General features: G+C 37.5%; 1 protein-coding gene and 1 non-coding gene across 2 annotated transcripts in view; one reads left to right on the forward strand and one right to left on the reverse strand.

Moving 5' to 3' along the window:
* The window catches only part of ATG10 (autophagy related 10), a 266,281-nt gene that overhangs the window by 164,012 nt on the left and 90,225 nt on the right, over positions 1–12,044 (reverse strand). The window lies entirely within an intron of this gene.
* On the forward strand, positions 2,501–2,572 carry TRNAC-GCA. Its single transcript has one exon. It is a non-coding gene; the product is annotated as a tRNA-Cys (tRNA).

The raw sequence follows: 12,044 nt of genomic DNA on the forward strand, positions 1-12,044 counted from the left end.
AAATCCTTCAAGCTAGGCTTCAGCAGTACGTGACCTAAAAACTTGCATGTATTTAGAAAAGGCAGAGGAACCAAAGATCAAATTGCCAACATCTATTGGATCACAGAAAAAGCAAGGAATTCCAAAAAACATCTACTTCTGTGTCATTGACTAGGCTAAAGCCCTTGTATGGATCATGAAAAACTGGAAAATTCTTCAAGAGATGGGAATACCAGACCACCTTACCTGCCTCCTGAGAAACCTGTATGCCGGTCAAGAAGCAATAGTTAGAATCGGACATAGAACAACAGACTGGTTCAAAATTGGGAAAGGAGTATGTCAAGTCTGTATATTGTTACCCTGATTATTTAACTTACATGAAGAGAACATCATATGAAATGTTGGGCTGGATGACTCACAAGCTGGAATCAAGACTGCCGGGAGAAATATCAACAACCTCAGACATGCAGATGATGCCATTTAATGGCAGAAAGTGAAGAGGAATTAAAGAGCATTTTGATGAGGGTGAAAGAGGAGAGTGAAAAAGTTGGCTTAAAAATCAGCATTCAAAAACGAAGATCATAGCATCCAGCCCCATCACTTCATGACAAATAGATGGGGTAAAAGTGGAAACAATATCAGATTTCATTTTCTTGGGCTCCAAAATCACTGTGGATGGTGACTTAGCCAGGAAATTAAAAGATGCTTGCTCCTTAAAAAGACAGTGTAGTAAAAAGAAGAGACATCACTTTACTAAAAAATGTCCATATAAACGAAGCTATGGTTTTTCCAGTTGTCATGCATGGATGTGAGAGGTGGACCATAAAGAAAGCTGAGCACTGAAGAACTGATGCTTTTAAACTCTGGTGCTGGAGAAGACTCTTGAGAGTCCGCTGAACAGCAAGGAGATCAAATCAATCAATCCTAAAGGAAATCAAGCTTGTATATTCATTGGAAGGACTGGTGCAGAAGCTGGAGCTCCAATACTTTGGCCACCTGATACGAACAGCCAACTCACTGGAAAAGACCCTGATGCTGGGAAAGATTGAGGGCAAGAGGAGAAGGGGACAACACAGGATGAGATGGTTGGCTGGAATCAATGACTCAATGCACATGAGTTTGAGTAAACTCTGGGAGACAGTGAAGGACAGGGAAGCGTGGCATGCTTCAGTTCATGGGGTTGCAAAGAGTCAGACACGAATTAGCAACTGAACAACAACAACAACAGAATTGGAAGAAAGAAAAAAGGTTAAGAAGGTGGAAATAGCAAAGAAGCTGATTTCTAAATAGAGTCCCTAGAAAAGTTAGCTTGCCCACAACTTACCTCCTCTCCAATAAAGGTCCCATATCACTCCAGTTGATTTGTTTCTTGAAATCACATCAATAAGAGATTCACTTCAGTCAATAAGTGTCATCTCTCCAAAATATACAAAAATCTCCAAGATGTTTAAGAGCTTGTCATATATGTGTAATTTGTTCTTTCAATGAATTTTTCTAATAGATTATGGGAATCACCTGTTCTGATGGAGTAGGATTTTTATAATTATATTAAAAAGCACCTTCATTCTCCCTGATGTTGGCTTTGAAATCTAAAATCATTTTTAATTAAACTTTTAATCTCAAGATAATTCTAAACACGCATGTAAAATAAGCATGTATTATAAGAAATAATATAGAAGGCATATCCTCTACCCAATTTCCCCTAACAGTTACATCTTGCAAAACTACTGTGCAAAATTAAAACAAGGATATTGACATTAATACAGTTAAGATACAGAGCATTTCTATCATAACAAAGATCCCTCATATTGCCCTCTTATAGCTACAGTCATCTCCTTCCTACCCCATCCTTTCCTTAACCCTGGCAGTAAGTCTTTTTGTTCTCCAATTTATAATTTTATCACTTTAAGAATGTTATAAAAGGAAATATACATTAGGTAACTTTTGACACTGGCTTTACTCACTCATCATAGTCCTCTGGTGATTCATCCAGCTTGCTGTATCAGTATTTTGTTGATTTTTATTGCTGAGTAGTATTCCAGAGTATAGACATACCAGTTAATGTAACCATTCATCCATTAAAGGACATCTGGTTTGTTTAGGTTTTTGTTATTACAAATAAAACTACTATCAAAAATTTGTGTACATTTATATATGAGCATAAACTTTCATTTCTCTGGGATATGCCTAGGAGCATAATTGTTATGTTATATGGTAGTTGCATGTTTAACTTTTTCAAGAGACTGTCAAAATTTTTCCAGATCAGTTATACCATTTTACATTCCAACCAGCAACATATGAGTGATTCTGTTTTCTCTGCATACTTGGAGGCATTTGGTATTATAAATGTTTATTAAATTACTAGTATTTAGTCATTTTGATAAGTGTGTAATAGCCAATATTAAATATCTTTTCGTGTGCTTGTCATTTGTGTATCCTCTTCAGTGGCGCTTCATTTCTTTTGCCTATTTTCTACTGGACTGTGTGTTAAGTTTTGAGGGTTCTTTATATATATGGGGCTTCCCTGGTGGCTGAGAGGTTAAAGTGTCTGCCTGCAATGCAGGAGACCCGGGTTCGATCCCCGGATCGGGAAGATCCCCTGGAGAAGGAAATGGCAACCCACTCCAGTATCCTTGCCTGGAGAATCCCATGGACGGAGGAGCCTGGTAGGCTACAGTCCACAGGGTCGAAAGAGTCGGACACAACTGAGAGACTTCATTTTTTTTTAATATATATATTCTTAGTAGTAGCCTTTTGTTGTATATGTAATTTACAAATATCTTCTTCCACCCTGTGACTCTTGTTTTCATCCTCTTAACTGGGTCTTTTGCAGAGCACAAGTTTTCAAGTTCAAGGAAGACCAAGTTATCACTTTTTTTTTTTAATTCATTGTGCTTTTTGTCTCAAGTCAAATGCTTTCCCTAATCCTAGATCCCAAAGATTCTATCTTATTTTCTTCCTAAAAGCCTTACATGTTTTACATTTTATCTTTAAGTCCATGATCCATTTTGGGCTACTTTTTGTATAAGGTATGAGGTTTATGAGAAATGCTGGGCTGGAAGAAGCACAAGCTGGAATCAAGATTGCCGGGAGAAGTATCAATAACCTCAGATATGCAGATGACATCACCCTTATGGCAGAAAGTGAAGAGAAACTAAAAAGCCTCTTGATGAAAGTGAAAGAGGGGAGTGAAAAAGTTGGCTTAAAGCTCAACATTCAGAAAACGAAGATCATGGCATCCTGTCCCATCACTTCATGGAAAATTGATGGGGAAGCAGTGGAAACAGTGTCAGACTTCATTTTTTAGGGCTCCAAAATCACTGCAAATGGTGACTGCAGCCATGAAATTTAAAGACGCTTACTCCTTGGAAGAAAAGTTATGACCAACCTAGATAGCATATTCAAAAGCAGAGACATGACTTTGCCAACAAAGGTCCGTCTAGTCAAGGCTATGGTTTTTCCAGTGGTCATGTATGGATGAGAGAGTTGGACTGTGAAGAAGGCTGAGTGCTGAAGAACTGATGCTTTTGAACTGTGGTGTTGGAGAAGACTCTTGAGAGTCCCTTGGACTGCAAGGAGATCCAACCAGTCCATTCTAAAGGAGATCAGCCCTGGGATTTCTTTGGAAGGAATGATGCTAAAGCTGATACTCCAGTACTTTGGCCACCTCATGCAAAGAGTTGACTCATTGGAAAAGACTCTGATGCTGGGAGGGATTGGGGGCAGGAGAAGAAGGGGACGACAGAGGATGAGATGGCTGGATGGCATCACTGACTCGATGGACGTGAGTCTGAGTGAACTCCGGGAGTTGGTGATGGACAGGGAGGCCTGGCGTGCTGCGACTCATGGGGTCGCAAAGAGTCGGACACGACTGAGCGACCGTACTGAACTGAACTGAACTGATGAGGTTTAGGTCAGGGTTCATTTTATGCCTATGGATGTCCAAATTGCTCCAGCACCATTTATTTAAATGGCTATCCTTCCTCAGTTGAATTGTTTATGCACTTTTGTCAAAAATGAGTTGGACAAATTTGTGTGAGCCTATTTCTGGATTCTCTGCTCTATTTCATTGTTCAATATGTCTGTCCCACACAAATACCACATAATCTTGACTACTGTGTCTACATAAGAAGTCTTTAAATCAGGTAGACCGATTCCTCTTACTTTACTCTTCTATTTTTTGAAGACTTTTTAATGTGGGCCATTTTTACGGTCTTTATTGAGTTTGTTACAATATTGCTTCTGCTTTATGTTTTGGTCTTTTGTGACTGTGAGGCATGTGGGATCTTAGCTCCCCAGCCAGAGACTAAACTTGCATGTCCTGCATTAGAAGGCAAAGTCTTAACCACTGGACTGCCAGGGAAGTCTCTATTCTTTTTAAAAGTGCTTCTAGCTATTCTAGTTCCTTAGCCTTCTCCTATTTTCAGGACAATATTTTCTATATCTCAATAAGTCTTGCTGCAATTTTAAGAGGAACTATGTAAGCATATATAATACTATTGTATATGCTTAATATTATATTTGTTGCTGAGTCACTAAGTTGTGTCTGACTCTTATTATATATGTATATATAATGGTGGCGTGCTCAATTGCTCAATCGTATATATATTATATATACGTATCAGTTTAGATAGAACTGATATCATTGCTATGTCAACTCTCCCAATTTATGAACACAATATATCTGTCCATTATTTAGATTTCCTTTTGAGTTCATTCATCAGTGGTTTGTAATTTTTCAGCATACAAATCCTATGAACATCTTTTATAAAGGCTTCCTAAATAATTTCAAAACATGCTTATCTTTCCCTTCCATGAAAGTCTGTCAGTGCTATGAAGGTCTACTTGACTCTTGATGTATAAACCTTGTCTCGTAACATTGCTTGAGTGCTGGGTCTTATAAGAAAATATTTTATAATTTCCTATATCTTTCCCCTAATGGTAAAGTGTCTGCCTACAATGTGGGAGACCCGGGTTCAATCCCTGGGTTGGGAAGATCCCCTGGAGAAAGAAATGGCAAGCCACTCCAGTACTATTGCCTGGAAAATCCCATGGACGGAGGAGCCTGGTAGGCTACAGTCCATGGGGCCGCAAAGAGTTGGACATGACTGAGCGACTTCACTTTCACTTTCACTTTCCTCTAATGACTTGGGCAATACCTTGTATCCAGGACATAGTCAATAGAAACTGAAATGAAAGCATTAAGGCAATTATTTCTGAAAGATTTATTTTTCTCATTGCAACTAAATCTCTTAGTACTCCTTAGGTGAAAGTACATTTTGGTTATAAAATAGTGTTATATATAAAATTAATGTGAATTTTAGTCTCAGAAGTATGTTGATACAAATTTTATCAAATACATGGTGAAATGGTTATTGTCTACCAATAAATGGATATTTCACATTGTGGTAGCTAATCGCTAGAGATAACCCTCCTCCCCACCCCACCCCCACCCTTCCCTCCCACAATAAGCCATGCCTTCTGAGTGTGCATATGCCCATATGTGGCTTTCTACCTTTGATTATGAACTGGCCTTGAGACTCAGTTTTGCACAAGAGAATGTGGAAGAAGTGATCCTGCATGCTTTTCGAGACCAGGCCCTTCAGCTGCCCAGGGCCTCTTGGACTATGTATTCTAGGAGAGAAGGTCACCAGCTAAGAAGTCCAACTACTCTGAAACAGCCATGCTAGAGGAAGCTCAAACATGGAGAGAAATGCAGAAAGAAAAGAGATGCTTTGCCAGCCTTAACTATTCCAGTCATGCCAACTGAGGTGCCAAACATATAAGTGAAAAAGCTATCTTGGATGTTCAGCTCAGCTGAGCCTTCAAGTGACTCTAGCCTCAAGTTTTGCAGTAGATTTTTAGGCAGCATTATATAACCAAAATACATACTTAAAACATAGTCAGTCACAAGCAAAATAAGATAATGTTTTTTATTTCAGTCATATCCCTAAAGCTATTACTGTTTTATTTGTCTACTGTTGCTTTTTATGGTTTTATTTTTGTTAATTCTGTTACCACTTTTAATTTTATTTCATCATTTATTATAAATTATAATTATCATTAATAATAATACAACAGAAAACATTTTCTCTTTGTAGAATCCACTCAAATTGTTTATTAAGATATGTAACTGTGAAACATTTTTCAAAGTCAAGATAATGTCTTATTTTTTTTTTTCTGTACAAAAATACTACATAGTAGTTTTTCAAAAAAGACTGAAAAATGAATTGATGGGAAATGACTGTTTGGCAAATAATTCAATAAACATCATGCACTGAGTCTACCATTGACCCAGTTAAAAAAATTTTTTTAATGAATATTATTTGGTATCTATTGTCTTAAACTTTTATTCCAATTCAATAGTATCCATTTTAATCCATTATTACCCTAAAACATATATTTTAATTAACCAACAATCACAAATAAAATAATTTAAATAGTTTACATTTTAAATGTATTTGAGGGCCTAATAGAAAATAATTAGAAATAAATACAATAGTTCTTTGAGTTTTTGAGCAAACTAGGAAAACCTTTTTAAAAAGCCTTCTTTCAAACTTCTTACCGAGTTTTGCAACGATTTTTTTGCTAGCTTAATGGAATAAAAGTTTCTTAAAACTTTAGTGAGTACTTAATGCAATCTTATATTCTATATGTATCATTCATAATTTTAAACTTTCTACCCTAATTCTTTATATACCTTGTTTGCAAAACCAATTGCTTTCAAAAACCTTTATTGTGACTATCTGGAAAAATTATAAATGTATCTCTACCTACTAAAACTTCAATCTTCCATAACTTTCTTTTTAAAGTATAGTTGATTTACAATGTTGTGTTAATTTCTGCTGTAGAGCAAAGTGATTCAGTTATACATAAATATATTCCTTTATTTATACTCTTTTCCATTATGCTTTATCATAGGATAGTGAAGAGAGTAATAGTTCTCTGTGCTCTACGGTAGAACTTTATTGTTTGTGCATTCCATATGTCTGCTTACATCTGTTAACCCCAACCTACCACGCCATCCCTCCTTCAACCTCCTCTCCCTTGGCACCCATAAGTCCATTCTCTATGTCCATGAGCCTGTTTCTGTTTTACAAACAGGTTCATTTGTGTCTTATTTTAGATTCCACATATAGGTGATATCTCATGGTATTTATCTGTCTCTTTCTGACTTACTTCATTTTGTATAATAATCTCCAGTTACATCCATGTTGCTGCAAATGGTATTATTTGGTTCTTTTTTATAGCTGAGTAGTATTCTGTTGTATATACGTACCACATCTTCATCCATTCATCAATGGACATTTAGATTCTTTCCATGTCTTGGCTATTGTGAGTAGTGATATGAACATAAATGTGCACATCTTTTTGAAATAGTTTTATCTCAATATAAGCCCAGGAGTGGGACTGCTGGATCATATGGTAATTCTATTTTCAGTTTTCTGAGGAACATACTGTTTTCCACAGTGACTACACCAACTTAACTTCCACCGTCAGTGTAGGAGGGCTCCCTTTTCTCCACATCCTCTCCAGCGTTTGTTATTTGTAGAGTTTTTAATGATGGTCATTCTGAGTGCCAAAGAATTGATGCTTTCAAACTGTGGTGTTGAAGACTCTTGAGAGTCCCTTGGATAGCAAGGAGATCAAACCAGTCAATCCTAAAGAAAATCAACCCTGAATATTCACTGGAAGAACTGATGCTGAAGCTGAAGCTCCAATACTTTGGCCACCTGATACAAAGAGCCGACTCATTAGAAAAGACCCTGATGCTGGGAAAGATTAAAGGCAGGATGAGAAGGGGATGACAGAGGATGAGATGGTTGGATGGCATCACTGACTGAATGGACATGAGTCTGAGTAAACTCTGGAGATGGTGAAGGACAGGAAAGCCTGGAGTGCTGCAGTCCATGGGGCCGCAAACAGTTGGAATGATTGAGCAACTGAACAATAATTCTGATGGGTATGAGGTCATACCTCACTGTAGATTTGATGTGCACTTCTCTAATAATTAGAGATGTTGAGCATCTTTTCATGTGCCTATTGGCTATTTGTATTTCTTCTTTGGAGAAATGTCTATTTAAGTCTTCTGCCCATTTTTCTATTGGGTTTTTTGTTTTTTCTTTTGTTGTTCAGTTGTATGAGCTTTTTACATATTGTTTTTTGGAAATTAAGCCCTTGTCAGTTGCACTGTTTACAAATATTTTTTCCCATTCTGTAGGTTGTCTTTTTGTTTTGTTTATGGTTTTCTTTGCTCTGCAAAAGTCTGTAAGTTTGATTAGGTCTCATTTGTTTATTTTTGCATTTATTTCTACTGCCTTAGGAGACTGATCTAAGAGAACATTGGTATGATTTATGACAGAGCATGTTGTGCTTATGATTTCTTCTAGGAGTTTTATGGTATCCCAATCTTTTTGTGCTGGGAAAGTTGGACAGCCACAGGTAAATCAATGAAGTTAGAACACACCTTCTCACCATACACAAAAATAAACTCAAAATGGCTTAAAGACTTCCATAACTTCTTGATTTGCTTTCTGTTTCATGAAAGTGAATATTTTCTAACTGTTTTAGTACCTTGGTTTAAAAAATTTTTAAAAACAAGAAAAAGTACTAACAGTTGGATAAAAGGCTGAAATTTTATTTTAGTCCCAATGCGTTCATATGCACTTTAAAAAGAAAATCTATAAGTTCATTAGCCAGAAAATATATTATAAAGGGATTTAGCATAAATTAAGCATGTTCAAGAGGTCTGCAGAATAAAGCTGCCAGTGAGATATGATGTTAATCAAGTAATTGAAGAAAAACTCAGCATGGCTAAGTTCCTATTTACTAAGCTATTTCTGTGTTCAACAAATGAGAAGATATAAGAGAATAGGTATTTAGGCGACCCTAAAATCACTGCAGATGGTGACTGCAGCCATGAAATTAAAAGACGCTTACTCCTTGGAAGAAAAGTTATGACCAACCTAGATAGCATATTCAAAAGCAGAGACATGACTTTGCCAACAAAGGTCCGTCTAGTCAAGGCTATGGTTTTTCCAGTGGTCATGTATGGATGAGAAAGTTGGACTGTGAAGAAGGCTGAGTGCTGAAGAACTGATGCTTTTGAACTGTGGTGTTGGAGAAGACTCTTGAGAGTCCCTTGGACTGCAAGGAGATCCAACCAGTCCATTCTGAAGGAGATCAGTCCTGGGATTTCTTTGGAAGGAATGATGCTAAAGCTGATACTCCAGTACTTTGGCCACCTCATGCGAAGAGCTGACTCATTGGAAAAGACTCTGATGCTGGGAGGGATTGGGGGCAGGAGGAGAAGGGGACGACAGAGGATGAGATGGCTGGATGGCATCACTGACTCGATGGACGTGAGTCTGAGTGAACTCTGGGAGTTGGTGATGGACAGGGAGGCCTGGCGTGCTGCGATTCATGGGGTCGCAAAAAGTCGGACACGACTGAGCGACCGAACTGAACTGAAACTATATTTCAGAAAGATAAGCTAAGCAAGGTGTAAAAGTCAGTCAGGTTAGCAGAGGTAGATCAGGAGGACCAGTTTCAGATCTCAGAGAGAAAAAGTGTAGCACTGAGGTTTGGAATCACTGGCTGACCAGGCTCCCTGGTAAAGAGGAAAAGGCCCTAAATGGTCTCTGCAATACACCAGGCTGAAGCTGGTATTAGCTCCACCTCCACCCAATGTAATGCAAGTGTTAATCCTTAAATACTCAGCCTCAAGGGTCCTAACATAGCTTTTACACACTTTCCAGAACCAAAATATTGAAAAGTTTTCTCCTGGTATTCCTACAGCAAGGTGAGGGCAGACAAATCGATGACTGTTCTTCTGGATGTTACTTACTTATAATTTCTTAGGACCAAGTAATTCCAAAGTAGTAAAATAATCTTTTAATCTTCTGAGGTTTCTGGTGCCTTCTTCTTTTGAGTATAAAAATGTATACTAAAACTTTCATTGTACATTAAAGTAAAAAACTAAAAGGACGGGGAACTATCAATTTAAGAAAGCACAGTGAATAGTAGCTAGACAGGAATTTATATTCTTTGAGTAATATAAATCATAAAACCTCAGTATTAAACCTTTTGACCTACTGAGATGCTTGGAAAGATTATGATGGAAGAAAAATGGCTGTATTATACCCAAGTTAGAAAGTCAGTATATTTCCATTCTTAAAAACCATGATCCCAATGCACCAAGACCTTCCTCCCTAGTAATAATTGATCAAAAGAGAGACATTTCACTGCTTACATGTACTACAGTCAGTGAAAGATCAGAACTTATAAGAACCTGCCAACAAAATACTCCAGACAAGTGCAAAATCTATGAAGTATAAGGAGTATATGCCCCACACTATAAAGGAAAGAAAATCTTACAGCTTTTTCTAAGGCATCAATCAAATCAGAATGAAGTGGCACAGAGAGGATTTTGCTTTATGAAGTGCTGGCTTCCTTCAAGGTCATTCATGGCAGTGATGCAAAGATGTCTGCAGTACTGTGCTTTCAGTCTCAGCTAGAGAACTGCCTAGGGTCCTTACTTAATGAGTTTACTAGCTGAGTTTCATCTTAATAGAAGCAACTGAGTTCTAAACAAAAAAAATTTTTTTTAATCTCAGCTCAATGCAGTATCTTTCACAGCTATAAAAAAACAAACAATACACTTATTTTAAAGTAATGAACACTAAGTTAAAATAAATGTGACATCCAAAGAGTCACTTAGTATTATTATTACAAATACCAATTTTCTCATTTATTCATCATTCTGTTAAAAAATCTAAAATATATATTTACCTTTTAACAATGAACCTCATATTTGTTGCTCTCCTTTATCCTTAATGATCCCTTTCATTTACTAAATCTTAAATCAGTGAAAGACAATCCAGATTATAAAGGCTATAAAAAGCCTAAACCAATGAATTGTGAAGCAATATTAAAATTAGGCAGCAGATAAATGTGAAAATGTAGACTTAGCATAAAATTTTTTTAACTGTCAGAATTTACCAAATTTAAAAGGAAAGAAGACCACGGATTACTCTTCAGGTTATTCTATTACTATACTACCAAGGAAGTCGAATTTGCTCTGTTAGTCTATCAGTGTTTTTTACTTGATCATCTTGTCTGCCCTTTAAATGTAAAATTCATCACTAATGACCACCCACATATTTAGTAAGCCCTCTGGTTATATCAGAATACCAGACCACCTGACCTGTCTCTTGAGAAATCTGTATGCAGGTCAGGAAGCAACAGTTAGAACTGAACTGAAGTAATCCATGTTAAACTAGTTTCTCTGATATTATTATCCAGTTTAGTTCAGTTACTCAGTCGTGTCTGACTCTTTGCAACCCCACGAATCACAGCACGACAGGCCTCCCTGTCTATCACCAACTCCCGGAGTTCATTCAGACTCATGTCCATCGAGTCAGTGATGCCATCCAGCCATCTCATCCTCTGTCGTTCCCTTCTCCTCCTGCCCCCAATCCCTCCCAGCATCAGAGTCTTTTCCAGTGAGTCAACTCTTCGCATGAGGTAGCCAAAGTACTGGAGTTTTAGCGTCAGCATCATTCCTTCCAAAGAAATCCCAGGGCTGATCTCCTTCAGAATGGACTGGTTGGATCTCCTTGCAGTCCAAGGGTCTCTCAAGAGTCTTCTCCAACACCACAGTTCAAAAGCATCAATTCTTCGGTGCTCAGCTTTCTTCACAGTCCAACTCTCACATCCATACATGACTACTGGAAAAACCTAGCCTTGACTAGACAGACCTTTGTTACCAAAGTAATGTCTCTACTTTTCAACATGCTATCTAGGTTGGTCGTAACTTTTCTTGAGGTCCTCAAAAGGATCATCACATTTTGCCCTTTCGCTAAGATCTTCTAGTCACGCTCACAGGACAGGAACTACTCAGCCAAGAAAATCAATGTTAAATTCCAGAAAGGTTCCCAAGGAGGACTTATGCATCCTCTTACAGCACTTCAGGGTTGTGGAAGGAGCCAAGAAACTCTGGTTCTCTTTACATATGTCCACAAAAATGACCCAAATAATGCTATTTAAAAGAATTTTACAGTTTA

Source organism: Oryx dammah, unplaced genomic scaffold (assembly GCF_014754425.2).
Source record: "Oryx dammah isolate SB20612 unplaced genomic scaffold, SCBI_Odam_1.1 HiC_scaffold_5, whole genome shotgun sequence".
In the NCBI taxonomy this organism is placed as follows: domain Eukaryota; kingdom Metazoa; phylum Chordata; class Mammalia; order Artiodactyla; family Bovidae; genus Oryx; species Oryx dammah.